The sequence below is a fragment of the Miscanthus floridulus genome, chromosome 1 (assembly GCF_019320115.1).
Source record: "Miscanthus floridulus cultivar M001 chromosome 1, ASM1932011v1, whole genome shotgun sequence".
NCBI lineage: Eukaryota > Viridiplantae > Streptophyta > Magnoliopsida > Poales > Poaceae > Miscanthus > Miscanthus floridulus.
The window spans coordinates 196499367-196526231 of NC_089580.1; the positions used below are offsets into that span (position 1 = coordinate 196499367).

General features: G+C 46.0%; 1 pseudogene; it reads left to right on the forward strand.

The window, feature by feature from the left end:
• LOC136508205 (protein unc-13 homolog) overlaps nucleotides 1-26865 on the forward strand; it is a 63260-nt pseudogene continuing 36395 nt past the window's right edge.

The window sequence follows — 26865 nt, forward strand, 5'->3', positions numbered from 1 at the left end:
GAGTGTGGACGGACGGACCTGGCCGACGAGGGTGCGCGTGAGCGTCTTGCGCAGGCGGGCGTCGCTCTGCTCCATGACCCGCATCTGCTGCCGCATGATCTCGGCCGAGGTCATCGGCCGCCGGGACTTCCTGGTCCCTCACCGAGCGCATCCGGCCAGGCGACCCCGGTGCGGACGACGAGTTCATGCTGCTCCGCACGGTGGTGGGCTGCGACGACCGCCGCGCCTTGAGCCCCAGCGCCCTCTTCACCCTGCTGCTGACGACATTCATCCCCGTGCCGCCTCTCGGGCCGGACCGGATCGTGGGCGACCCGTCGTCTCCCCCCGCTGTCCCCGCCCGACGGGTAATAGTTCAACCCGCTGCCGCCTCCTCCTCCCCTGCCCCCGGCAGCGCGGCACGACATGAAGAAGACCTCGTACGCGGCCTCCCGGAGCTCGGCACGGGAGAGGCCATCGACGTGCCCAAAGGGGCACTCGACGGTTTCCGCTGCTGCGGCGGCGGTGGCGGTGGCGGTGGATCCGAGGCTGCGCACGTCGAGGTCGGCGGCGGTGGTCTCGGAGGAGCGCGCGAAGTAGGAGGCGGAGCTCATGAGTCGGACATGGACAACGCTGGGGATCGACAGGATGGTCCACAACGTGTGCTTCGCCTGGGTACTCTTCCAGCAGTACGTGGCCACCGGGCAGATCGAGCCGGACCTCGCCGGCGCCGCGCTCACGGTGCTCGGTGACGTGGCAGCCGACGCCAGGCAGGAGGACCATGACCCGGTGTACGCCCGAGTGCTCTCCAGCGTTCTCGGGGCGATACATGACTGGTCGGAGAAACGATTGCTTGATTACCATGAATGGTACGGGAAGGGCATGGCTGCCACCAGCGCTGGGGCAATGATGAGTGCCCTGTCGCTAGCACTTTCCACGAGCAAGATCATCGCAGAGAGTATGCCTGGGATGGGCATCGCTCTGGCAGAATCCGAGCACGAAGGCGACGGCATCGGGAGCTTCGCTGGCAACCGCGTGGATCACTACGTCAGGTGCTCCATGAGAAATGTCTTCACCAATGTTAGCAACGTACGTATATACGTGGCCACAATGTCAATGCCGTGCCAAGATGTTGAGAAATCTGATGCAACCACAGACACTGGAGAACGAGCTTGGACAAGGAAACAGCATGATCATCCAACGCGACGACGATCCCAGCGAGATTGTGGCACGGCTCGCCCAGGACACGGAGCAGCTGGCTCAGTTCGAGCTGGACAACTTCAGCCCGGTGCTGAAGCGGTGGCACCCGTTCCCGGGCGCGGCTGCCGTGGCCACGCTCCACAGCTGCTACGGCGTCGTGCTGAAGCAGTACGTGGCCAAGGCCACGTGCCTGACCAACGAGCTCGTGCACGTGCTGCACGCGGCGGGCAGGCTCGAGAAGGCCCTGGTGCCGATGATGGTCGAGGACGTGGCGGACAGTGACGACGGCGGCAGGTCGCTGGTCAGGGAGGTCGTCCCCTACGACGTGGAGTCCCTGGTGGCGCGCTTCTTCAGGACCTGGATCGAGGAGAGGCTCAGGATCGCCAGGGAGTGCCTCCTGAGGGCCAAAGACACTGAGGTCTCTGCCCATCATCAACGCATGCGCGTCAATGGATTCGATTCCTTCGATTCTTGTACGAAATCTTCACGGTGTACTCATGTCATGTAGAGTTGGATACCAAAATCCAAAGGCTCGTATGCGCGATCCGCGGTCGAGCTGATGAAGCTGGCCAAGGCGACCGTCGACGAGTTCTTCGGGATCCCAGTGAGCGCCAGGGACGACATGGTTCAGAACGTCGCCGACGGCTTGGGTGCCATCTTTCAGGAGTACATCACCTTCCTCGCGTCTTGTGGTATGCTGACGATCACGACTGCACTGAAAAGCTGCAGCTTATGAAGCTCGTACCATCGGGGTTTTTTTTTCACATGCTTTTGTGCTTGGCTCAACAAACAAACAGGCACCAAGCAGAGCTACATCTGTTAATCTATTCTGATCATATCGATCATAGATCTAGTCGGATACATCTCGTAAATAAATAGCATGTCCTAGTACATGAACTAGACAGAGAATAGATGGAGGAGTAGTAGCTAGGTTACCGACCATCGTAGGCCTTCTATCCAGAGGCGGCTGCCATGGACGTTGCGTCGGTGTCTGCGCGAGGGCATCGACGGTCGGTGAAGACGGGTGGACGGCACAGTGCAGTGGTGGCGGTGACGCGGTCCGGTGGCGGCGCGGCTGGTGGCTTTCGTCACTGGCTGCGCACCCTCTAGATCGGATTAGGGTTTGTCGGTGGGAAGCTCGGCTCAGACGAACCTCGTGTACAGAGCCGCCGGCCCCCACCTCTATTTATTGCGCAGTGTGACAGGGGGCCCTCCAGCTATAGTGGGCTGGGCGTCCCCCGATCAGGAGCGCGGATCAAAGGCCCAACTGGGTCGTTGGGCCCAATTTGGGATTAGAGATCAACCTAACAATCTCCCCTTGATCTTCTACCATTTTTTAATTTCATATCATTTACTTTCGTTCATTCCATTGCAGATTAGGCGCATAGAGCATGTTTCATCGTCACGGTCAATTGTCGATAGATTTAACAGTTACAACAATCCACTCTGTTCTAAAATAGATACTTATCTTTGTGCCTTCTTTTGTCCAGGAATTATAGGCTTTCCTTTAAACCCATGCCGGCTACATGTTCTCTGAACACGTTGGGTGGTAAGCCTTTTGTAAGCGGATCCCGTGAGCATCTTTTCAGGTACTTATATGCTCAAGACTTATGACATGATTCCGGACTTTATCTTTCACAACATAATACTTTATGTCAATGTGTTTGGCAGCACCACTTGACTTATTGTTGTGAGTATACTGTACTGCCGGATTATTATCGCATTATAACTTAAGTGGTCTATAGATGTCAGTCAACCACCTTCAAACCGGGTATGAACTTCTTTAGCCAGTTCACCTACCCCGTTGCCTCATAACACGCTACAAACTCGTCATACATTGTGAACGATGTAGTGACGGTTTGCTTTGAGCTTTTCTATGAAATAGCTCCCCCTGCTATAGTGAATACATATCCAGACGTAGATTTTCTATCATCTCCCGCATAATCAGAATCTGAATATCCCACTATATGGAGTGAATCAGATCTTCTATACGTCATCATGAGGCTTTTCGTTCCTTGCAAATAACACAAGACTTTCTTTACTAATTTCTAGAGTTATGTTCCAGGATTGCTCTGAAATCTGCCAAGTAACCCGGTAACAAATGCCAAGTCAGGGCGCGTACATACTTGAGCATATTGCAAGCTTCCGACAGCTGAAGCATATGGAACCACTTTCATTTGATCGATCTCATATTGGTTCATTTACTTCTATCTCGGTGAATCTCGATCCCTAGAACGAACGAGGCTTCACCAAGATCTTTCATATCAAAATTTGAGGACAAAAACTTCTTTGTCTCCGGTAGTCAGTGTTCGTCTAAACGGATAAAACGACTGTTTAAATGGCCAGTAAACGGTAAACGGTGGTAAACTATTTTGTTTAGGGGGTAAACGGAAATTAAACGGTTGACCGTTTAAACAGTCAAAAAATGGGAAAACGGTCTAAACGGAACAAAGATAAACAGCATTAAACGGACTAAACAGCTGTTTAAACGGCCGTTTAGGCAAACACGAGGTAAATCTATACTTAAGTTTTTTATATTTATAAATGTGTATACTTGATATGTTACATGCATAAATATCTATATTTGGTTCTTTTCACATGCATAAATATATACATACCAAAATAATTGATTTTTACTCAGATAAATATGTATAAATACTTGAATACTTGATTTTTTATATGCACATATATAATTATATGTATTTTTTTAAAGTACAAAACCGTTTAGACCGTTTAACTTCGTTTAAACACCGTGTAAATAACCTAAACGCTAAACGAAGGGCGGCCATATAAAGACTATTTACCATTTAGGAAAACATTGCGAGTAGTAGACTGACATCACTACTAGCAAGTAAGATATCGGCCACATACAAGACAAGGAAGATAAACTTCTCATTCTTAAACTTTGCATAGACACAATTGTCCTTAACATTCTCTTTAAACCCAAAAATCCTTATTGTCTGATCAAACTTCAAGTACCACTGTCTTGAAGCTTGTTTTAATTCATAAATGGATTTCTTTAGGCGGCATCCCATTCGTTCTTGTCCTTCTATGACAAAATCTTTTGGTTGTGCCATGTAAGCATTTTGCTCCAAGTCCCTGTTGAGAAATATCGTCTTTACATCCATCTGATGTAATTCTAAATCGTAATGTGCCACTAATGCCATTATGATTCTGAAGGAATCATTACATGAGACTGGAGAAAAGGTCTCATTGTAATCAATCCCTTCCCTTTGCGTAAAGCCTATTGACATAAGTCTCGCTTTATATCTTTCTATATTTCCTTGAGAGTCAGGTTTTGTTTTGCACATCCATTTACAGCCTACTGTTTTGACTTCTTTAGGAATTATTTCCATGTTCCAAACTTTATTGGCATTTATAGATTTCATTTCATCTTCCATGCAATGTTTTCCTAAACGGTAAACGGTCTTTACACGGTCGCCCTTCGTTTAGCGTTTAGGCTGTTTACACGGTGTTTAAACGAAGTTAAACGGTCTAAATAGTTTTGTACTTTAAAAAAAATATAATTATATATGTGCATGTAAAAAATCAAGTATTCTAGCATTTATACATATTTATCCGAGTAAAAATCAATTATTTTGGTATGTATATATATTTATGCATGTGAAAAGAACCAAATATAGATATTTATGCATGTAACATATCAAGTGTACATATTTATAAATATAATAAACTTAAGCATACAAATTTATCCATATAAAATTGAACTAGATTTACCTCGTGTTCGCCTAAACGGCCGTTTAAACAACTGTTTAGCCTGTTTAATGATGTTTATCTTCGTTCTGTTTGGACCGTATATGCCGTTTCCCCGGTTTTTTGACTGTTTAAACGGTCAACCGTTTAATTTTTGTTTACCCCCTAAACAAAATAGTTTACCATCGTTTACCGTTTACTAGCCGTTTAAACGGCCGTTTAATCCGTTTAGGCGAACACTGCTTCCATGGCCTCAAGCCACTTTGATGAATGATCACTTCTCGTGGCTTCTTCAAATGAGGTGGAATCATCCTTCATTTGAAATTCCTCAGTGTTGTATACTTCATAGTCAGCAGGAATAGCTGATTTTCTAACTCTTTGAGACCTTTTAGGGGCCTCTACATTTGGCACATCTTCTGTTTGAGGTTGTTGTTGCTCCCCCTCATGTGTGGCAATAGGTTCTACAGGATCCTGAAGAACAGGTTCCTCATTGTCGTTCATTGTTGCCACAGGCGGAATAACAACAGGTGCTGACACCACAGTATCTTGCACTGTCGGTGTAGCGACAACGGATAGTGAGAAAAATGGCTCATGAATCATCGGAGTGGGTGCATACACCCGCTTCTCTTCAAGGTCATTTTCTTGAGCTACTATGCTCCCCCTCATCATTTTATCCTCTAGGAAGATAGTGTGTCTCGTTTTCACAAACTTTATATGTCTGTCTGAATAGTAGAAATGAAAACCTTTTGACTTTTTTGGGTAGCCAATGAAATGGCAACTTACTATTTTGGGATCTAGCTTCCCAATATTTGGGTTAAATACTTTAGCTTCAGCAGGACCTCCCCCCACACACACGCAAGTGGTTTGGTGAGGGTACTCTTTCTATCCACAACTCATACGGTGTTTTGGGCGCCGGCTTACTTGATACTCTATTGAGAATATGAATGGCGGTTTTTAACTCCTCCATCCACAAGCTCAATAGTAAGGTGGAGTAACTTATCATACTACGCACCATATCCATTGGGGTACGATTGCGTCTTTTAGCTACTCCATTCTACTGAGGTTCGTCCGGTGTAGAATACTAGACTACTATGCCATTCTTCTGGAAGAACCTTGCAAAAGGTCCAAGAACTTGGCCATATGGGGTATGCCGATCGTAGTACTCCCCCCACGGTCGGACCTGACTATCTTAATCTTTAAATTATGTTGGTTTTCAACTTCTGCCTTAAATATCTTAAATTTATCCAATGCTTCTGTTCTTTCTTTGATTGGATAAATGTAGCCATAAAGGGAGTAATCATCTGTGAATGTTATGAACGAATCATAACCATCCACACTCTTTACAGGAAATGAACCATAGATGTCTGTGTGAATAATCTGTAAAATTCCTACGCTTTGTTTGGCATCTTCTTAATTTTCTTTGCATACTTTCCTTTTATGCATTCTCTGCATTGTTCTAAATCTGAGAGCTCTAATGGAGGAAGAATATCATTCTTAACTAGTCTTTCTATTCTCCCCCTCGAAATATGGTCTAAACGACAGTGCCATAATTTTGACAACGCATCGTGAGCTCTCTTTCGTTTTCTGTTTACATCCGCAGACGAGGATACATTCTCATTGTTGCACGCAACGTTCCCATCATTGCATACAACATTCACATCATCACGTAGTGATAACAAATAAAGCTTATTTTGTAAGATAGCAAGACCAACACATGCATTATTAAATGTTATCTTACTTTTGCCATTTCCAAAATGGCAATCATATCCATCATTGTCCAAGCATGAAACACTAATCAAGTTTCTCTGTAAAGAGAGAACATAAAGTACATCTCTAAGTAAAAGTGTGAAGCCATCAACAAGCTCTAGAGAAAGATCGCCAATGGCTTCGACATCTACTCAAACTCCATTTACAACTTTAATGTGTCTTTCTCTTCTTTGCGTAGTCCTTGTCGAATGGAATCCATGTAAAGAATTAGCAACATGAACAGTTGCACCTGAGTCAATCCATCAAGTAGATTTCGAATACTATACATACCGGGGGCTAGGCCACCTCTGATGGTGCGGCCCATGTCTTATCTTGTGGATATCGAGAGACATACCCCTACATTTATGAACATAATAATGTTCTCACCTTTCTTTGCCATGATCATATTTAAGTAATAGGGACAATCTTTCTTAATAATGTCTCGTCTTCTTGCAATAGAGACACTGATCTTTCTCTACTGTGAACTTGTTTTGTTGAGGCTGATGCAGCATGGGACCCTTTCCCTTTGGCTTTGAGTTAGCATTACTATTCTTTTTCTTGTTGTCTTTCACATAATTGATAGTGCCACCATTGGCATCTTTCATTCTCTCCTCCTCTTGCACACACATAGCCATGAGCATCTCTAAGTCCCACTTCTCGGGATGTATGTTGTAGTTGACAACAAAAGTGTTAAATTCCTTTGGCAAGGAAGCAAAAATCAAATGGATAAGGAACTCTTCCTTGAGAGCCAGATCCATTGGTTTTAGCTTGGATGCCAAATTGCTCATCCTTAGTATGTGCTCTCTTATGCCACCATTTTCAGAGTACCCATCTGTCACCAGCTGCTTTATCAGCTGTGTAGCTTATGTCTTTGAAGAGCCAGTGAACTGACTCTTTATTCTATCGAGGTACTCGGTGACGGTGTCACACTCTGGGATTGAGCCCACAATTGCAGGCTCAATCGTGTTTTTTATCACAACTATACATTTCTTGTTGGCAGTGACCCACTTCCTATGCTCAAGGTCATATGACATCTTTTGGGATGCAAAATCCCTCTCTCTAGTTGCCCAAGCGGCATCAGCCTTGTTTGTATCCCTCACCGGTGCCACAGGCTCAATGGGACACGGTGAGGTGACTACCTAGTCCACCTCGGCCAAGATGAAGGTTAGGTCAATCTTTTTCTTCCACTCCGTGTAGTTGTCACCTTTGAGAGTGGGGATCTCTTTGATACAACCCATCAAGTTGTATCCACCTGAAAACACAATTCATAGAGTGAGAACATAATAATAACAATTGCAGCCTTAGTTCCAACGTTGGTCAAAATTAAAACATACAATTGTCCTCTAAACTAATTCTACATCACCGTTGGGCATAAATGAAATTAATGCATGACAAAACTCATAAATAACATCATAATATTGTCATTAATCAATGTTAGTCAGAATAATAACAATATTATGACAAACTAAAACCATATCTATTTTTCCAAATTTAAATTCTCCCGTTGGTTCGAATTTAATAATGAAAATAACAACTTTAAATACGCAGCGGAAAGCGTAAATATTCTCATTATTATTTTTCCAGAAACTTTATAGTACTGTACTTTTCTCTGAACAAAATTGTCGTTGGATCAAAATTGTGCAGAGTTGGACATCAAAATTCATTTGAAATTCATCAAATATGTATCAAAAAAAGTTTCTGGAAAAATAAAACGAAAGAACTGTTTCACTGTGTTTGTGGCCATTTCGGCCCAAAACAGCAAAAATGCCCCACGACCCACGGCCGTTCGAGCGCTCTCCCATGCGCTCCCCCGTGCCCAGGCCGCAACCTGGGCCTAGGCCGGGAAAGCGGCCTCGCGCCCTCACCCACCTGGGCCGAAAGGCGGCCCAATCAGCGTTGGCCATTCATTTTGATCCAGCGGGTGAGCACGCCGCCGTCGAGCGGTTTGGACGGCGGTGCCCTGATCCCCTCCAAAACCCTAGATCTGACCCTGATCTTCTCCTTCTCTATTTTAGAGACGATGACGGCGCCATCATCGGCCCTCTCGCCGGCACGCGCGCTCTCCAGTGGGTGAGCGCACCGTCGTCGAGCGGCCTGGCCACAACGCCCTTGGCCCGAGCACCTGCCTGCGCACCGACAAGGTGGCAGCATGGTGCGGCGGTGAGGTAGGCCTCTTCCCCTTAGGCCTCTTCCCCTTCCCCTTTTCTTTTCTTTGATTTCCCTTTGTTCTTTTCTTGGATCTATCCGATTTAGGGTTGGGGATGGGGTTAGGATCGAGATTAGGGTTTGGTTAGGGTTAGGGTTTCTTTTCCCGATTCGATTCGTTCGATTCAGTTCATCTATTTCATTTGATTTCTTTTCTTTTCTATTCATACCCATACCAAGATCTACTCAAAATAGCCTGGCTCTAGTACCAATGTTAATCTATTCTGATCATATGGTCATAGATCTAGCCGAGTACATCTTGTAAATGAATAGCATGTTCTAGTACATGAACTAGACAGAGAATAGAGGGAGGAGTAGTGCTAGGTTACCGACCATCGTAGGCCTTTGATCCAGAGGCGTCTGCTATGGGTGTTGCATCGGTGTCTGCGCGAGGGCAGCGACGGTCGGTGAAGACGGGTGGTGGCACAGTGTAGTGGTGGCAGTGATGCAGTCCGGTGGCGGCGCGGCTGGTGGCTTACTGTCACTGGCTGCTCACCCTCTAGATCTGATTAGGGTTTGTTGGTGGGGAGCTCGGTTCAGGCGAACCTCGTGTACAGAGCTGCCGACCCCCACCTCTATTTATTGCACAGTGTGATAGAGGCCCTCCAGCCATAGTGGGCTGGGCGCCCCTGATCAGGGCGTGGATCAAAGACCCAACTGGGCTGTTGGACCTAGTTTAGGATTAGAGATCAATCTAACAACATCCCATCGCTGCCACCGCTGACTAGGTGCAACCAGGACTTGAAGATCATCAAGCTCTGGAAGAGGGCGGCGATGCCGTGCCGAGATCCTAGGACGAGCCCATGTGGCCGCATTCACCATAGCCAGAGCGCATCCTTGTCGGGCGGCAACAACCCGCGCTAGTCCACCAGCCGCAACACGCAACGTCTCTACATCTGGCTCAACACCCTCCACTACCTGCTCAGCCACATCCAGGCGCTCGACAAATCCCTCTCCTTCTTCTCACACGGCGGGAGCACCTCGCCACCGGCAGCGAACCGCCACCTAGCACCGTCGTCCAGCCATTTCGACCGTGCCCACACCGCGGTGTAGTCGGCCATCGTCCATGAAAGTGGAAGAATGATCAACCGCACTTTGTATTGATCTCTAGTGTACAATATATACACGTACAGGTGAGCCTTGGCTCAATGGACTCTCCTACAAAGCTGCTATGTGAGCCAGCGGTAGAGCGAGTACATACATGGCGTTGGTGAGCGTTGCGGATCGCGTGGTGACCGCGTCCATCGGATCACGTCAACCACGTCCAGCGATTACAAATGAGCTTACAAGCGGGCCCTGTGCAGACTAATCCGCTAACACCCCCTCAGTCGCTGCTGTAGGTTTGCCAACACAGAGGCTGTCTCGAAAGTCATTGAAGAGCAAAGATGGCAAGCCCTTTGTGAAGATGTCCGTGAACTGGCGTGTGCTCGGTATCTGAAGAACACGGAGCTCGCCGAGTGCAACCTTCTCTCTAATGAAATGAACATCGAGCTCGATGTGTTTGGTCCGCCAATGATGAACTAGATTGTGTGCCATGTACACTGAAGAAACATTGTCGTAGTATGGTATCATGGTGCCCTAGATGTGGCAGTGCAGCTCGCTGAGAAGCTATTGTAGCCATGAACACTCGGCGACGACATTGGCGACACCGCGGTACTCAGCCTCTACGCTGGAACGCGACACTGTCACCTATCTTTTGGAGCTCCAGGAGACAAGAGACTCGCCTAGGAACACTGCAAAGCCTAACATGGAGCATCGTGTGTCCGGGCACCCTGCCCAGTCCATGTTAGTGTACACCGTGAGCTTGAGCGACGCTGTAGGAAGAAGGCGGAGCCCGAGACTCGTAGTTCCCTTGACATAGCGTAGGATTCTCTTCAGCAGCATCAGGTGAGCATCGCGTGGCGCATGCATGTGCAAGCACACTTGCTGCTTGGCATAGGCGATGTCCGGCCGTGTTAGCGTGAGGTACTGAAGCGCCCTCACCATGCTTCTGTACCAGGACGCGTCATTGATGAGATTGTCATCGGTGTCAGACGTTTTTTGGCAAACGTCGGCTGGTGTTTCGGCTACCTTGTAGTTGCTCATGCCTGCTCGTTCGAGGATCTCCTTGGTGTATTTCTCCTATGAAAGGAAGAAGCCACTGTCATCGCATTGAACGTCGATGCCGAGGAAGAACTGTAGTGGTCCCAAGTCCTTGATGGCGAACTAGAGCTTGAGCTTAGCGATGATGTGCTAAAGAAGGCACGAGGATGAGGCTGACAAGATCATGTCATCGACATAGAGGAGGAGATACGCTGTATGGGTGCCATGGCGAAGCACAAAGAGGGAGCTATCGGTGCGAGATTGCACGAAGCCGAGGCTGGTGACGTACGCGACGAAGTGAAGGAACCATTGACGCGGAGCTTGACGAAGACCGTAGAGTGAGTGTGAGAGCAGGCACACAGCGTTCGGTCATTCAGGGTGCTCGAAGCCAGTCGGCTGGCTGTAGTACACCGTTTCCTACAGGTTCCCATGCAGGAACGCATTGGAGACGTCTAGCTGATGGGCCGACCAACGCTGGGAGGCCACCAAGGTGAGTACTGTCCTGATCGTCGATGGCTTGATGACCAGCGAGAAGGTTTCACCAAAGTCGATCCTAGGGCATTGGTTGAAGCCGCGTATGACCCACCTTGCCTTGTACCAGTCTAGGGTGCCGTCGGGGTTCCACTTGTGCTTGAAGACTCATTTGCCAGTTATGATCTGAGCACCGGGCGGGCGGTCTTGGAGCATCCACGTGTTGTTTGCTTGGAGCGCATCAAACTCGAGCTACATTGCAGCATGCCAGTTGGGGGCGCATAGTGCCACCCGGACTGATGAGGGAATGGGTGACGTTGTTGTGGACTCCGTCAGCAGCACGTACTTGGGGTTGGGCTTGAACACGCTGGCCTTTGCCCGTGTCACCATATGGTGGGCAGGTGCTAGTGAGGCTGATGAAGCAGAGGCCGGAGATGAAGCCGGTGTGGCCGTGATGTTTGATGCAGGCGACGATGCCACGCTAGGCGAACCAAGTGGCATCGTGGCTTCCTAGGATGATGACGAAGCCTGAGGAAGTTCCGCATCAGTGCCGACTGTTGATGTCGGAGTCCACAGTGTTGCGGAGGACATCGATGCTGCTGCGGTGTCGACGGTCACCGATGTAAGCACCGAGCGAGCCATGCGGGGGTGCATCGGATGTGGGGGAAGCGCAGAGGTGAGCACTGGTGCCGCTGGTATAGGCGTTGCGTGCACGGGTGAAAGGTCATTGTGTGGTTTTGGTAATTGAGTGACAACCTAGGTGGACTAATTGTGTTTATGTGAGATACACAGGTGATTAGTCCACAGGTACATGTGTGTGAGCAACATATGCCATGAAGGTGAAAATGGCTTGGAGATGTTGCAAAGCTCACACATGTGATGATGAAGGAGCTTAAATGCACATGAGACATGACATTGAGTCATGTGATCAAGGTGGAGAAGATCAAGACAAGACTTGGCTTGATGGACCGGTTGCAAGCATGAAGGGCAAGTCGAAGGCTTTGGAGTGATGGACCACGTGGCGGTGAAGCTTGAGCAAGACTTGGTGCCGATGGACGATGGCAACGGTGAAGAGCAAGTAAAGTTAAGATCGATGAACCAATATGATCATGTGATGATATGAAGTGGATCATATCATTGTTGATTGTGTTGGTGCATGTGTTGCATCAACATTGGAGGAAATGGAATGGAATGCGCAAGGCAAAGGTATAACCTAGGGCATTTCATTTCACCGGTCATAGGTGTGTAGAGAAGTTTATGACCAGGTTTATGATAGATGGCCGTACTATCAAGAGGGGCAAACTTGTTTGCATATCAGTCATCTAGTGCCACTCGAGTGATCTAACTTTGCATCGTCGCTAGGATCGAGTGGCGTGGCAAGTTGAGTGGCTAATCCTTTGGAAAATGATTATGAAAATGCTAACACACATACACATGATGGTGTACACTTGGTGGTGTTGGTACATTTGCAAAGGAGAAGAAGTTGGTGATGAAAACGAGTGAGTCGCGCTGGTTACAGAGTGACCGGACGCGTCCGGTATGGTGACCGGACACGTCCGATATTCGGCGACGTACTCAGCGATCGAACACGTCTGGTCGCCACACCGGACGCGTGAATCAGAAAATGCGGTGTTCGGCAGTATAGTCGATCGGACGCTGGCTGCGTCCGGTCCGGTGTGACCGGACGTGTCTAGTCGTCAGAGGATGCTTACTGTACGCGACCGGACACTGAGGCTCAGCGTCCGGTCAGTTTCTAACTGTCGCATCTGGTCGGCCCTGGAGGCTTACTGGACTCGACCGGACATAGTGGTGTAGCATCTGGTCGTTTCGTGCTGAGCGTCCGATCATCGTGTTAGAGAGCTGTTGGAGGCAACGGTGGGACACATGGTGGTCAGACAGCTACCGGACACGTCTGGTATAGCGACCGGACATGTCCAGTATGCACGGCCGGTGTGTCCGGTGCAGCGTCCGGTGCTGCGTCCGGTCAGCCCGAAAAAACGCCCAGTGAAGGGGTAACGACTCTATTTGTTCATGAGGTTATAAATAGAAGCCATGGTCGGCCTTGGGCCGCAAGGTGAGCACACTAGAGCCTTGGTGGCTTGTGTAGTAGTGCTTGGGAGCCCTCCATCTCACACATACTTGATAGCGATCATCCGATTGTGTGAGTGAGTGATTCTAGTGCGATTGCATCATGAGGTTGCATTGAGTGGCACTAGGTGATCGAGTTGTAAGCCGGTGGTGCTTGTTACTCTTGGAGGTTGCCACCTCCTAGATGGCTTGGCAGTGGTCTCCGTGGAAGCCCGCAAGAAGCTTGTGCGGCACTCTGGAGAAGTGCTGGTGAGGGGCACTTGTGCTCGCCCTGCGGGAGTCGCGAAGAGCAACTTTAGTAAAGCGTGTCATTGAGCTACCCTCACTCAAGGGGTAGGTTCTTGTCGCAGAACCGACCAATTTATAAGAATACAAGTATAATGGCAATCCGCAAGCGGTCGCACTGTCATACTTGAACCCATATAAACCCGGTAGTCCGTCGAGTACCACGACAGGGTCTCGATAAACGATTTACAACAACCAAGATCGTACAGGATTCAACATACATGCCACATATTACATAAAGTTCACAGATACTTTTCATCATCAGAGTACGAATAAAAGTTATTACAAACCGAGTTTGATAAATAAAGCGGAAGCAAATAAGTTCGAAGATAAAGTTTCCATCATAGTTTGATACAGTGCCAAACCAGATCACGGTCCACAAAAGCAAAGATAGGAATTACTAAGGAAGCCTGCCCAAGGCTTACTCCTCATCCACAGCGGGATAGAAGCAACTCTTGCAATACCCATGATACACAGTGCCATCTGCAACAATGGGAAAAATAAACCCTGAGTACGAGAAGGTACTCAGCTAGACTTACCCGTCATGAACCAGAAATAAAATGACTCCAAGGATTATGCAAGGCTGTATAAGTGGACGTAACTTGGCAACATTTTGCGAAAAAGGCAACTTACCCAGTTGAACAATTATGATTCCTTTATCAAGTTAATTATAACTATTCCTCTCTAGATTAGCAACTATCCTGTGCCAAACATGTGGTATATCATTTAGAAGCATACAATAGTAACCATAGCCGGTATTGAAATTCCAATTTTATCCGAACCATCATGTTTCATAACACAGTTACTACGATGTTGGAGCTAGCCAAGTTTCTCACTATCCGGGAGAGACGGCGATTCGAATCGATTTCAACCAGCTGGGAGTTTATTCCTAACACAAACCCAGGTCTACCAGCCACGATAGCCTTAGGTCACCTTTGATACAACTCAGGTACACATTTCGCGGGTCCATACCTGCGCCGCACAATCTGGAACACCAGATGCCAGGATGCTCAGGCCAAGCCTGCCCTTGGGCTCAGTCTGATCGTTCCCCGGAAGGAGCGCACAACAGAACGGTTCCCGGCCTGAGTTGAATTACTCGGCTTCGCGGTCGGAACGAATTATCCGGCCAGCTAAGTGAGAGGCATGCGTTCAATCTTGTCAGAAGTTCCAACAATGGTACGGTCCTTGATCGACATAGACGGGGATAGATCCACACCCAAGACCTCCATGTCTTGTTGCTTTTCTATCGACATCCCGCCCGGTCTCCATTTACATTAACCATGGTTCTTTTCCACGATAACAATTATAACCAACCGTGCTCCGGTATCCACCTATATCTCGCAGGTGACAGGAAATCACCCGACTTCTACCGGTCTAAGCATGGCTAAGCATATATTCGATCCTGGACCTATACCTGGTTAAAGGTGTGATATCTGGACAAGGAATAGTACATGCACCAAGTGGTTTCAATCAACTCTTATAACCTAATGCAACAATCATAAGTACGTAAGTAAACAGTTGTAAATTACTAGGAGACTTATAATGCTCCGGGGCTTGCCTCATAGGAAAGGAAGTAGGGCGATGGTCAGGACACTCCGGAAGCTCTTCAGGGTTCTGCTCCACGCCTTCGGGAGCTGCGGCTTGCGGATCCTCCTGCTGGTTCCCTTCCTCTGCTTCTTCGAATTCCAGCAACGTGATCTCTTCCTCCGATCCTAGATGCATGAGTATGGTATGAGTATCACGAATGCATATATGTTAACAAGTGCATCACGTTGTTTGAGTAGGTGCATATCTCTTCTCGATTACTACTTAACTACTTCTACAATGCATCGACTATGCCATAACAGTAGCTACTTGTTTCACTCATAACTGGAGTTCTACAAATCCAAAAACAGTGATCCTAGACTTTCTGGAAAGCTTATCAAATTCTCTACAACTTTGATATTAACCATTTTTACAGTACACCTCAGTTTCAACATGCAACTCATCACACCCTAGAATTAGTCCGGAAACTATTTAACATGCAATATAAAGTAATAACACCTCTACTTCATGTAATCATTCAAAATTTGACAACCTAGAACCTACCAACAGTTTAAGCATACCAAATATAGTTAAGATGATATAATGGTGAAGCCCAAACTATTTATTAAATTGCCTTTATTATTTTATTTAGATATCTAGGTTAAATAATAAGTATATATCAGATGTGCTTAATAAATTCTCAAAAATTTACAGAGTCTTACTAATGCTATCAAAGGACTACTATAAAAATTTCATAGTCATTTTACTAAGTAGAACATTCGATACAAAAATGATAAGGAAGCAAGGCTTGAAATAGCATAAATGGAAAATCCTATTGAAAAGTGTCAAGCAACTAGATTTCTTATTTTTCTTAACATCTTTAGGGTACTAGTATACCCTCCAACAAATTTCATGAATTTTAGATCCATAATTAATTTATTAAAATTTATACAAGGATTCACTATTTATAAAATAAAAATCTATAACTATAGATCTACACATGCACTGATCCTCAAATTTTTACTAGAGTTCATATATGACAAGAATAGCCTACCACAAAAATTTCATAATTTTTAGAGCACAGGAACTCTAGATATAAAATAAACAAATTTAAATGCATTCAAAAGCACATTTCAAATCCCTATTTAAATCTCTAGAAAATTCTACTGTTGAAACCAAGAACATATTTTTCTTAAATACTACACTTCCTAAGCAACACAATCATATTTATTTCAAAATTTTAGGAGCTACCAAACTGAAGATACAAAAATCACAAATCACACTTGAATCTGAAATTTTTGAACTAGCCTACTCTACTTCTGTCGCTGACCGGTGGGACCCATCGGTCAGAGGACCCCACATGTCATCGACACCGAAGCAGAGTGGCGGCACTGTACGCTGCGGGCGCGGCCAGAGCTCGCCGACGGCGAACTCGCCGGCGGTGACATCATCACACGATGATCTACTCGACTTCGCGCATCGATTGAGCTACGTGGGTGGCCTTCTCGTCGGAGCTAGCGGCTACGGCGGTGGCCATGGCAGGGTGGAGGTGCGGGTCGACGGTGAAACGCTGGTGGAAGCTACGGTGACACAAACACAAGCTCGAACGAGCATCTACGAGCTATGGTTGGCCTATTGCGCGCTCAAACGTGGCATGCGGTGGTCGGAGTCAGCCGGACCACGGTGACGGAGTGTGGCGGAAGAGTTCCGGCGAGGCGTTGCACGGCGCTGGGGCTTACCAAGCTCGGTCAGCGAGCACGGGAGGAGGCAGTGGGTCGCTGGGGCACTAGTGGAGGCGTTGCCGGGGTGGAGAAGCAGCGAGGGCGAGTTGGCGTTGGCTACGGCGACGGCGGAGGTGCGGGCCGAGCTCGGCTGTCGCTGCGGCGAGGAAGACGGAGCAGAAATTGGGAAATGAGGCGCGGGGTGGCTCGGGCGGGCGCTGGCGATGATGAAGGCACGCCCAGGCGCGTCGTGGCCTGCGCGGACAGAGCGCTGGCGACGTGCGGCTGTCGCCGGGGACACGCGGTGCTGCGGGTTCTGCCGGTGTCGGCCACTGAACGTTTGCGATTCAGTCGATTCAGTCGCGCGATGCAGTGCCTGACGACGTACTTTCGTGGAGCTTGATCTTCTAATCCGTGAAGTATTAGTGCACACAATCTACACCAAAGTTGTAGCTCTAAGTACCATCTGTAATTCATCTTAAACGATCAAGACCTAATTCACAACGGTTAAGGAGAAAAATCATGCTCAAAGTTGGCTTGTCAGGCTGTCGGTGTTCACGACTTAGCAAAAATTTGCTAAGTGTAGAAATTGTGATTTCTCTTGATTTTTGAAACCCAAATTCACACATGTTAGGAGCTGAATCAGTCAAAGGCCCAAAAATCAAAGTTGTTCCTTATGTCAAACACTACAACATTGCTTTAGTGAACTCCTCCATGCAAGGTCCCTAACACCTAGTTCAACTTTAGTCAAACATGTCACTTTGAAAACATGATACATACTCAAACCATGACTAAATGACCAATTTAGCCCTAGCCCTAAATACCAAAGTTGTTCATGATGATATCCTAAGCATGTTTAAGAAATTTCCAAGGTCATCCTATCATTTTATGCAGTGGTCACTCATAGAGCTATCCAGGTCAACACATGAAATATCACTTAAGTGCTTGATCAAGAAATGTGGCCTTCATGAACAAGGTTCCTTTTGTTAACCTAAGTGTAGCTAAGGTGTTTTAGTGACCAACATCACCCACTTGCATCCATTTGCACATGATCATATGCATATGTTCCAAGAAACACGAGATAACAAGCAATGTTTCATATGTTTCGATCAAATGTTTCAATTGTAAATGATGATTTATGAATGCTTGATGCTCATGCTCATGTTATGCAAGTCAAGTTATGCAAGGCTAACACCCGAGGTGTTACAGCCCCTCCCCCTTATAAAAATCTCGTCCCGAGATTTGCAAGGCCTACCATTCTTGGAAAAAGGCGGGATAAACTTCTTGCAGATAATCTTCTCTTTCCCACGTAGCATCTTGTTCACTATGATTGTTCCACACCACCTTATAAAACTTAATGATCTTACTCCTTGTTACTCTCTCCATCTCTTCTAATACTCGAATTGGCTTTTCTTCATAAGTCAAATCCGATTGAAGTTGCACGTTGGTGGGTGCAATAGCTTCTTCCGGTACTCGAAGACATTTCTTTAGCTGAGAAACATGGAACACATCAAAGATTGCACTCATCTCTGGTGGTAGTTGTAGCTTATACGCAACATTTCCTTTTCGTTCCAAAATTTTGTATGGCCCTACATATCTTGGTGAAAGCTTCTTTTTCATCCCAAATCTCTTCACACCTTTCATGGGTGATACTCTCAAGTACACATAGTCACCTACTTCAAAAGTTAGTGGTCTTCTTCTTCTATCGGCATAACTCTTCTGTCTTGATTGAGCTGCCTTCATGTGTTGTTGGATGATACGTACTTGTTCTTCGGCTTCATTGACAAAATCAATACCAAAATATCTCCTTTCACCGGGCTCAATCCAATTCAATGGAGTTCTGCACTTTCTGCCATACAAGGCTTCAAATGGAGCCATTTTGATACTCGCTTGATAACTGTTGTTATAGGAGAATTCAGCTAAAGGTAACCATTTCTCCCATGAACCTTTTGAAGATATAACACAAGCCCTAAGTAAATCTTCTAGGATTTGGTTCACTCGCTCTGTCTGTCCTGAAGTTTGCGGATGATAAGCTGAACTTCTGATTAGCTTGGTTCCCAAAGCTTGGTGTAAGTGCTCCCAGAAACGAGCTATGAACTGTGGTCCTCTATCTGAGATTATGGTCCTGGGTACTCCATGCAATTTCACGATCTGGGAAACATATAACTCAGAGTATTTACCCGCGTGATATGTTGTGTGAACTGGTACAAAATGTGCTGACTTGGTGAGACGATCAACAATGACCCAGATTGAATCGTGACCTTGGGGCGTTGTTGGAAGGCCTGTGATAAAGTCCATACTGATCTCCTCCCATTTCCATCCTGGAATAGGCAGTGGCTGAAGTAATCCAGCGGTTTTCATATGGACGGCTTTCACTCTGCTGCAGTTATCACACCTAGCAACATAGGCTGCGATCTCTTTCTTCATCTTAGTCCACCAAAAACGGTTTCTTAGATCTTGATACATTTTACTACTACCCGGGTGGATAGACAATTTGGACGAGTGAGCTTCTTCTAAAATTTGATTCCTTAGCTCACGGTCTTTCGGCACCACTAGTCGGTCCTCAAACCATAATACACCTCTTTCGTCCAATCTAAAATGTTTGGTTTCTTGCTCTTGCATTTTTCTCTTGATGTGACTTATTCCTACATCAGTCTGCTGTAGCTCTATGATTTTGCCCTCAAGCGAACAACTGATTGTGATATTGTGTAGTACAGCAGGATGTAGCAAGTTGAATCCATCTTCCAATAGCGCTTCCACAGGGTTGCAATGGGACTTTCGACTAAGTGCATCGGCTACTACATTAGCTTTACCCGGATGGTAATGCACTTCCAAATTATAGTCCTTAATCAATTCCAACCATCTACGTTGTCTCATGTTCAGTTCTGGCTGGGTAAAGATATACTTGAGGCTTTTGTGGTCAGTATAGATATGACATACATTGCCCAACAAGTAATGTCTCCATATCTTTAATGCATGGACAACGGCTGCAAGTTCCAAATCATGTGTAGGGTAGTTGACTTCATGTTTTCTCAGTTGCCGAGAGGCATATGCAATTACTCTCCCTTCTTGCATAAGTACACATCCCAAACCTATTCCTGATGCATCACAAAATACATCAAAAGGCTTTTCAATGTCTGGTTGTGCTAGCACTGGTGCTGTAGTCAACAAAGTTCTGAGGGTGTGAAAAGCTGTTTCACATTCTGGTGTCCACTTGTACTTCTCATCTTTCTGAAGTAGTCTGGTCATAGGCTTAGCTATCTTTGAGAAATCTGGAATAAACCGGCGATAGTATCCTGCTAACCCTAGAAAACTCCGAACTTCATGCACCGAAGTTGGGGCTTTCCAATCCATGACCTCTTGTACTTTTGATGGGTCTACTGAGATTCCATCTCTTGATAAAATGTGACCTAAGAAAGGTACTTTGCTCATCCAAAATTCACATTTGCTAAACTTGGCATATAGCTTATGCTCCCTCAGTCTGGATAGGACAATCCTCAGATGCTCTTCATGATCTGACTCATTTTCTGAATAAATCAATATGTCATCGATAAACACAACCACGAACTTATCAAGTTCGGGCATGAATACCGAGGTCATTAGGTACATAAAGTAGGCTGGAGCATTTGTTAGTCCGAAAGACTATAACCAAATACTCGTATAAGCCGTACCTAGTAGAGAAAGCAGTCTTAGGTATATCCTCCGGTCTGATCTTTATCTGATGGTAACCTGATCTTAAGTCAATTTTGGAGAATACCTTTGCCTTCGCTAGCTGATCGAACAAGATGTCGATGCGGGGTAACGGATATTTGTTCTTGATGGTCACAGCATTGAGTGGTCTGTAATCTACACACATCCTCAGTGACTTATCCTTCTTTTTCACAAACAGTGCTGGACATCCCCACGGAGATGAGCTAGGTTGGATAAGACCTTTGTCCAATAGATCTTGCAATTGAACCTTGAGTTCTGCTAACTCATTGGGTGGCATTCTATAGGGCCTTCTGGATATGGGTGCGGTACCTGGCACTAATTCGATCTTAAATTCCACGTCCCTATCCGGTGGTAGACCTGGTAATTCCTCTGGAAATACATCCGAAAACTCACAAACCACTGGAATATCACATATGGTGGTGGCTTGGATAGCATAGGCTAAATGTTGGGGTTCGAAATCGCGGGAGAGTGGAACTAGAAAAGCATTCCCTCCCATGGGTTCTCTCAACATGATAGTACGGGTGCTAGTGTCGATAAGAACACCATGATCCTTCATCCAATTCATGCCTAAGATTACACTTATCGACAATCCCGGCAATATTATCAAATCTGTTGTGTACTCCCTCCCTTGTATCAAGATGAGTACATTTTTTACTATCTTTTTGGTAGTAACAGTTCCCCCTGCTGAACTTATGTTAAAACCCCCTTTACTTACTTCTATTATTTCTTGATCATGTCTAGATGCAAATGCTTGACTCATAAATGAATGAGAAGCTCCCGAATCAAATAAAACAACAGCGGGATGCTTGTTGACAAGAAACATACCAGCCGTGACAACTTCTCCGGCGGGCACTTCCTCCACAGCGGTATAATGCACTTGTCCCTGACGTGCCCTGGCATTCACCTGCCTCTGATTGTTCTGATTTGGGTTGCCATTCCTCTTGGGGTGGGGGCACACCTTGGACCAATGACCCAGTTGGTTGCAATTGAAACAAGGTTGATTACTTCTGAATCCGGCGGAGCTGTCCTGATTACCATTCCCTTTTGGTAAGGCAATAGTGAACGCCTTACGAAATGGTTTCTGTGGCCTGTTATTCTGAGCTTTCGGTGGTGGAGGCCTGAACTTGGGTGCAGGTGGACGGAATTGTGGCCTAGCTGTCCTGATTACCATTCCCTTTTGGTAAGGCAATAGTGAATGCCTTACGAAATGGTTTCTGTGGCCTGTTATTCTGAGCTTTCGGTGGTGGAGCTGATTGTGCAGTAGATGAACGTCTTCATGTAGATTATCATTGTATTCTTCCGCATTGGCCAGCTGCTGTCCTAGCTCAAACTGTCGAGCCCTCAGGACATCTTCCCTGGACCAAGCTGCATTTCGCTGGTGAGTTAACCGAGTCATCTCTTCAGTGAGCCTCTCAATCTCGGCGTCGTGCTCCCTCTGAAGCTAACATCGATCCTCATGGGCATGACCAAGTGCACCAGACACATGTCTGAGGCTACCCTCAACTCCATCTAATACTCTCATCATTGCGAACATGGCGCTCATGGAAGGGTTATCGCTGTTCTGCCCTTCTGCTGCACCAATCTCCAAAGATCTTCCTCTTGCCTGCTGCCATGAGTCAGTGGAGGGGTTACCTCTTGGAAAGACTCCAACCAAAGTGGCTGCCAGCTCTTGAGGAAAACGATCCATGATATCCCTCAGGATCCCAAAGGCTGCCCTGCCAGCTGCTTCTTCAGCAGTCCTACTAGTTGACTCATAACACCAGCCTGTCCACTCAGAATCGTCACCACGGGGACAAACAACTGCCTCCACAGTAACTAAGAGACCTTCTCCCAACCGCTCATTCGCCCAGAAGTAGCGGGGTTCCATTCCATCAGGATAACATACATAGCTGAGCACTCTCCATAAGAGTGTAGGCATCCCAAACTCTCCAAGGAACGTGTGACGTTGACGGGTATGTGGAGCAAGCTGACGGCTAGGAGCTCTGCCTCCGGTGGACTTGCGAGCAGTCTGCTTGGTGCGTGCCATCTGCACCATTAACATGTACCCCTTGGTGAGACAATGCCACAACGGATAAGAGTTACATAACCGAGTAAGAATTTTATAAGGGAAGGAACAAATGTAATTATGTGAATGGTATTTTAACATGATGCATGCTCGTACCGTACGTCCTCACAAACTTAGGAAAAATTTGTTTCTAACGGTAGACACGGTGGCATACATACGTTCTCTCATATATATCGTAACTAATCGAGCTACACGTTTCGTTGTTAGTGTACCTGCATAAAATTTCATTTCAGCCCTAATCCCATAATGAATATGTAGAATGTAATTGTAAATACTTTCATATATGTATACCCATACATATACTTCCATATCACTCTACCCGACAAGAATTTAAACCCACAATTAAATACGTACCATATACACATGCAAGCATGCATACATAGCCGTACCAAAGCTAACTCTTCCCGACCACACGCTCACATCTTGCGGTCATACACTCATCTTACCTTGGCGTAGAGGCATTTGATCCATACATTACCACTCAAGTGAATGGCATCCATACTATAGCACGCCGTATGGACGACGAAGTAAAAACCCCCATGTTAGTACTTAAATAGCCACCTAATAGTCCTTAATTTGGGCATAAGGAAAGTGATCATTGGCACACTTTAGATTTCAATTACCTATTAAATAACTATTAGTTGCCAGAGAAGGGTTTTTGGAAAACAAAAACTTTTGTTTTAAATACACTTGTGACAATTAACGTTGAATCTTGCTCTGATGCCAGCTGTCGCAGAACCGACCAATTTATAAGAATACAAGTATAATGGCAATCCGCAAGCGGTCGCACTGTCATACTTGAACCCATATAAACCCGGTAGTCCGTCGAGTACCACGATGGGTCTCGATAAACAATTTACAACAACCAAGATCGTACAGGATTCAACATACATGCCACATATTACATAAAGTTCACAGATACTTTTCATCATCAGAGTACGAATAAAAGTTATTACAAACCGAGTTTGATAAATAAAGCGGAAGCAAATAAGTTCGAAGATAAAGTTTCCATCATAGTTTGATACAGTGCCAAACCAGATCACGGTCCACAAAAGCAAAGATAGGAATTACTAAGGAAGCCTGCCCAAGGCTTACTCCTCATCCACAGCGGGATAGAAGCAACTCTTGCAATACCCATGATACACAGTGCCATCTGCAACAATGGGAAAATAAACCCTGAGTACGAGAAGGTACTCAGCTAGACTTACCCATCATGAACCAGAAATAAAATGACTCCAAGGATTATGCAAGGCTGTATAAGTGGACGTAACTTGGCAACATTTTGCGAAAAAGGCAACTTACCCGTTGAACAATTATGATTTCTTTATCAAGTTAATTATAACTATTCCTCTCTAGATTAGCAACTATCCTGTGCCAAACATGTGGTATATCATTTAGAAGCATACAATAGTAACCATAGCCGGTATTGAAATTCCAATTTTATCCGAACCATCATGTTTCATAACACAGTTACTACGATGTTGGAGCTAGCCAAGTTTCTCACTATCCGGGAGAGACGGCGATTCGAATCGATTTCAACCAGCTGGGAGTTTATTCCTAACACAAACCCAGGTCTACCAGCCACGATAGCCTTAGGTCACCTTTGATACAACTCAGGTACACATTTCGCGGGTCCGTACCGCGCCGCACAATCTGGAACACCAGATGCCAGGATGCTCAGGCCAAGCCTGCCCTTGGGCTCAGTCTGATTGTTCCCCGGAAGGAGCGCACAACAGAACGGTTCCCGGCCTAAGTTGAATTACTCGGCTTCGCGGTCGGAACGAATTATCCGGCCAGCTAAGTGAGAGGCATGCGTTCAATCTTGTCAGAAGTTCCAACAACAGTACGGTCCTTGATCGACATAGACGGGGATAGATCCACACCCAAGACCTCCATGTCTTATTGCTTTTCTATCGACATCCCGCCCGGTCTCCATTTACATTAACCATGGTTCTTTTCCACGATAACAATTATAACCAACCGTGCTCCGGTATCCACCTATATCTCGCAGGTGACAGGAAATCACCCGACTTCTACCGGTCTAAGCATGGCTAAGCATATATTCAATCCTGGACCTATACCGGTTAAAGGTGTGATATCTGGACAAGGAATGTACATGCACCAAGTGGTTTCAATCAACTCTTATAACCTAATGCAACAATCATAAGTACGTAAGTAAACAGTTGTAAATTACTGGGAGACTTATAATGCTCCAGGGCTTGCCTCGTAGGAAGGAAGTAGGGCGATGGTCAGGACACTCCGGAAGCTCTTCAGGGTCTGCTCCACGCCTTCGGGAGCTGCGGCTTGTGGATCCTCCTGCTGGTTCCTTTCCTCTGCTTCTTCGAATTCCAGCAACGTGATCTCTTCCTCCGATCCTAGATGCATGAGTATGGTATGAGTATCACGAATGCATATATGTTAACAAGTGCATCACGTTGTTTGAGTAGGTGCATATCTCTTCTCGATTACTACTTAACTACTTCTACAATGCATCGACTATGCCATAACAGTAGCTACTTGTTTCACTCATAACTGGAGTTCTACAAATCCAAAAATAGTGATCCTGGACTTTCTGGAAAGCTTATCAAATTCTCTACAACTTTGCTATTAACCATTTTTACAGTACACCTCAGTTTCAACATGCAACTCATCACACCCTAGAATTAGTCTGGAAACTATTTAACATGCAATATAAAGTAATAACACCTCTACTTCATGTAATCATTCAAAATTTGACAACCTAGAACCTACCAACAGTTTAAGCATACCAAATATAGTTAAGATGATATAATGGTGAAGCCCAAACTATTTATTAAATTGCCTTTATTATTTTATTTAGATATCTAGGTTAAATAATAAGTATATATCAGATGTGCTTAATAAATTCTCAAAAATTTACAGAGTCTTACTAATGCTATCAAAGGACTACTATAAAAATTTCATGTCATTTTACTAAGTAGAACATTCAATACAAAAACGATAAGGAAGCAAGGCTTGAAATAGCATAAATGGAAAATCCTATTGAAATGTGTCAAGCAACAGATTTATTATTTTTCTTAACATCTTTAGGATACTAGTATACCCTCCAACAAATTTCATGAATTTTAGATCCATAATTAATTTATTAAAATTTATACAAGGATTCACTATTTATAAAATAAAAATCTATAACTATAGATCTACACATGCACTGATCCTCAAATTTTTACTAGAGTTCATATATGACAAGAATAGCCTACCACAAAAATTTCATAATTTTTGGAGCACAGGAACTCTAGATATAAAATAAACAAATTTAAATGCATTCAAAAGCACATTTCAAATCCCTATTTAAATCTCCAGAAATTTCTACTGTTGAAACCAAGAACATATTTTTCTTAAATACTACACTTCCTAAGCAACACAATCATATTTATTTCAAAATTTTATGAGCTACCAAACTGAAGATACAAAAATCACAAATCACACTTGAATCTGAAATTTTTGAACTAGCCTACTCTACTTCTGTCGCTGACCGGTGGGACCCATCGGTCAGAGGACCCCACATGTCATCGACACCGAAGCAGAGTGGCGGCGCTGTACGCTGCGGGCGCGGCCAGAGCTCACCGACGGCGAACTCGCCGGCGGTGACATCATCACACGATGATCTACTCGACTTCGCGCATCGATTGAGCTACGTGGGTGGCCTTCTCATTGGAGCTAGCGGCTACGGCGGCGGCCATGGCGGGGTGGAGGTGCGGGTCGATGGTGAAACGCCGGTGGAAGCTACGGTGACACAAACACAAGCTCGAACGAGCATCTACGAGCTATGGTTGGCCTATTGCGCGCTCAAACGTGGCATGCGGTGGTCGGAGTCAGCCGGACCACGGTGACGGAGTGTGGCGGAAGAGTTCCGGTGAGGCGTTGCACGGCGCTGGGGCTTACCAAGCTCGATCAGCGAGCACGGGAGGAGGCAGTGGGTCGCTGGGGCACTAGTGGAGGCGTTGCCGGGGTGGAGAAGCAGCGAGGGCGAGTTGGCGTTGGCTACGGCGACGGCGGAGGTGCGGGCTGAGCTCGGCTGTCGCTGCGGTGAGGAAG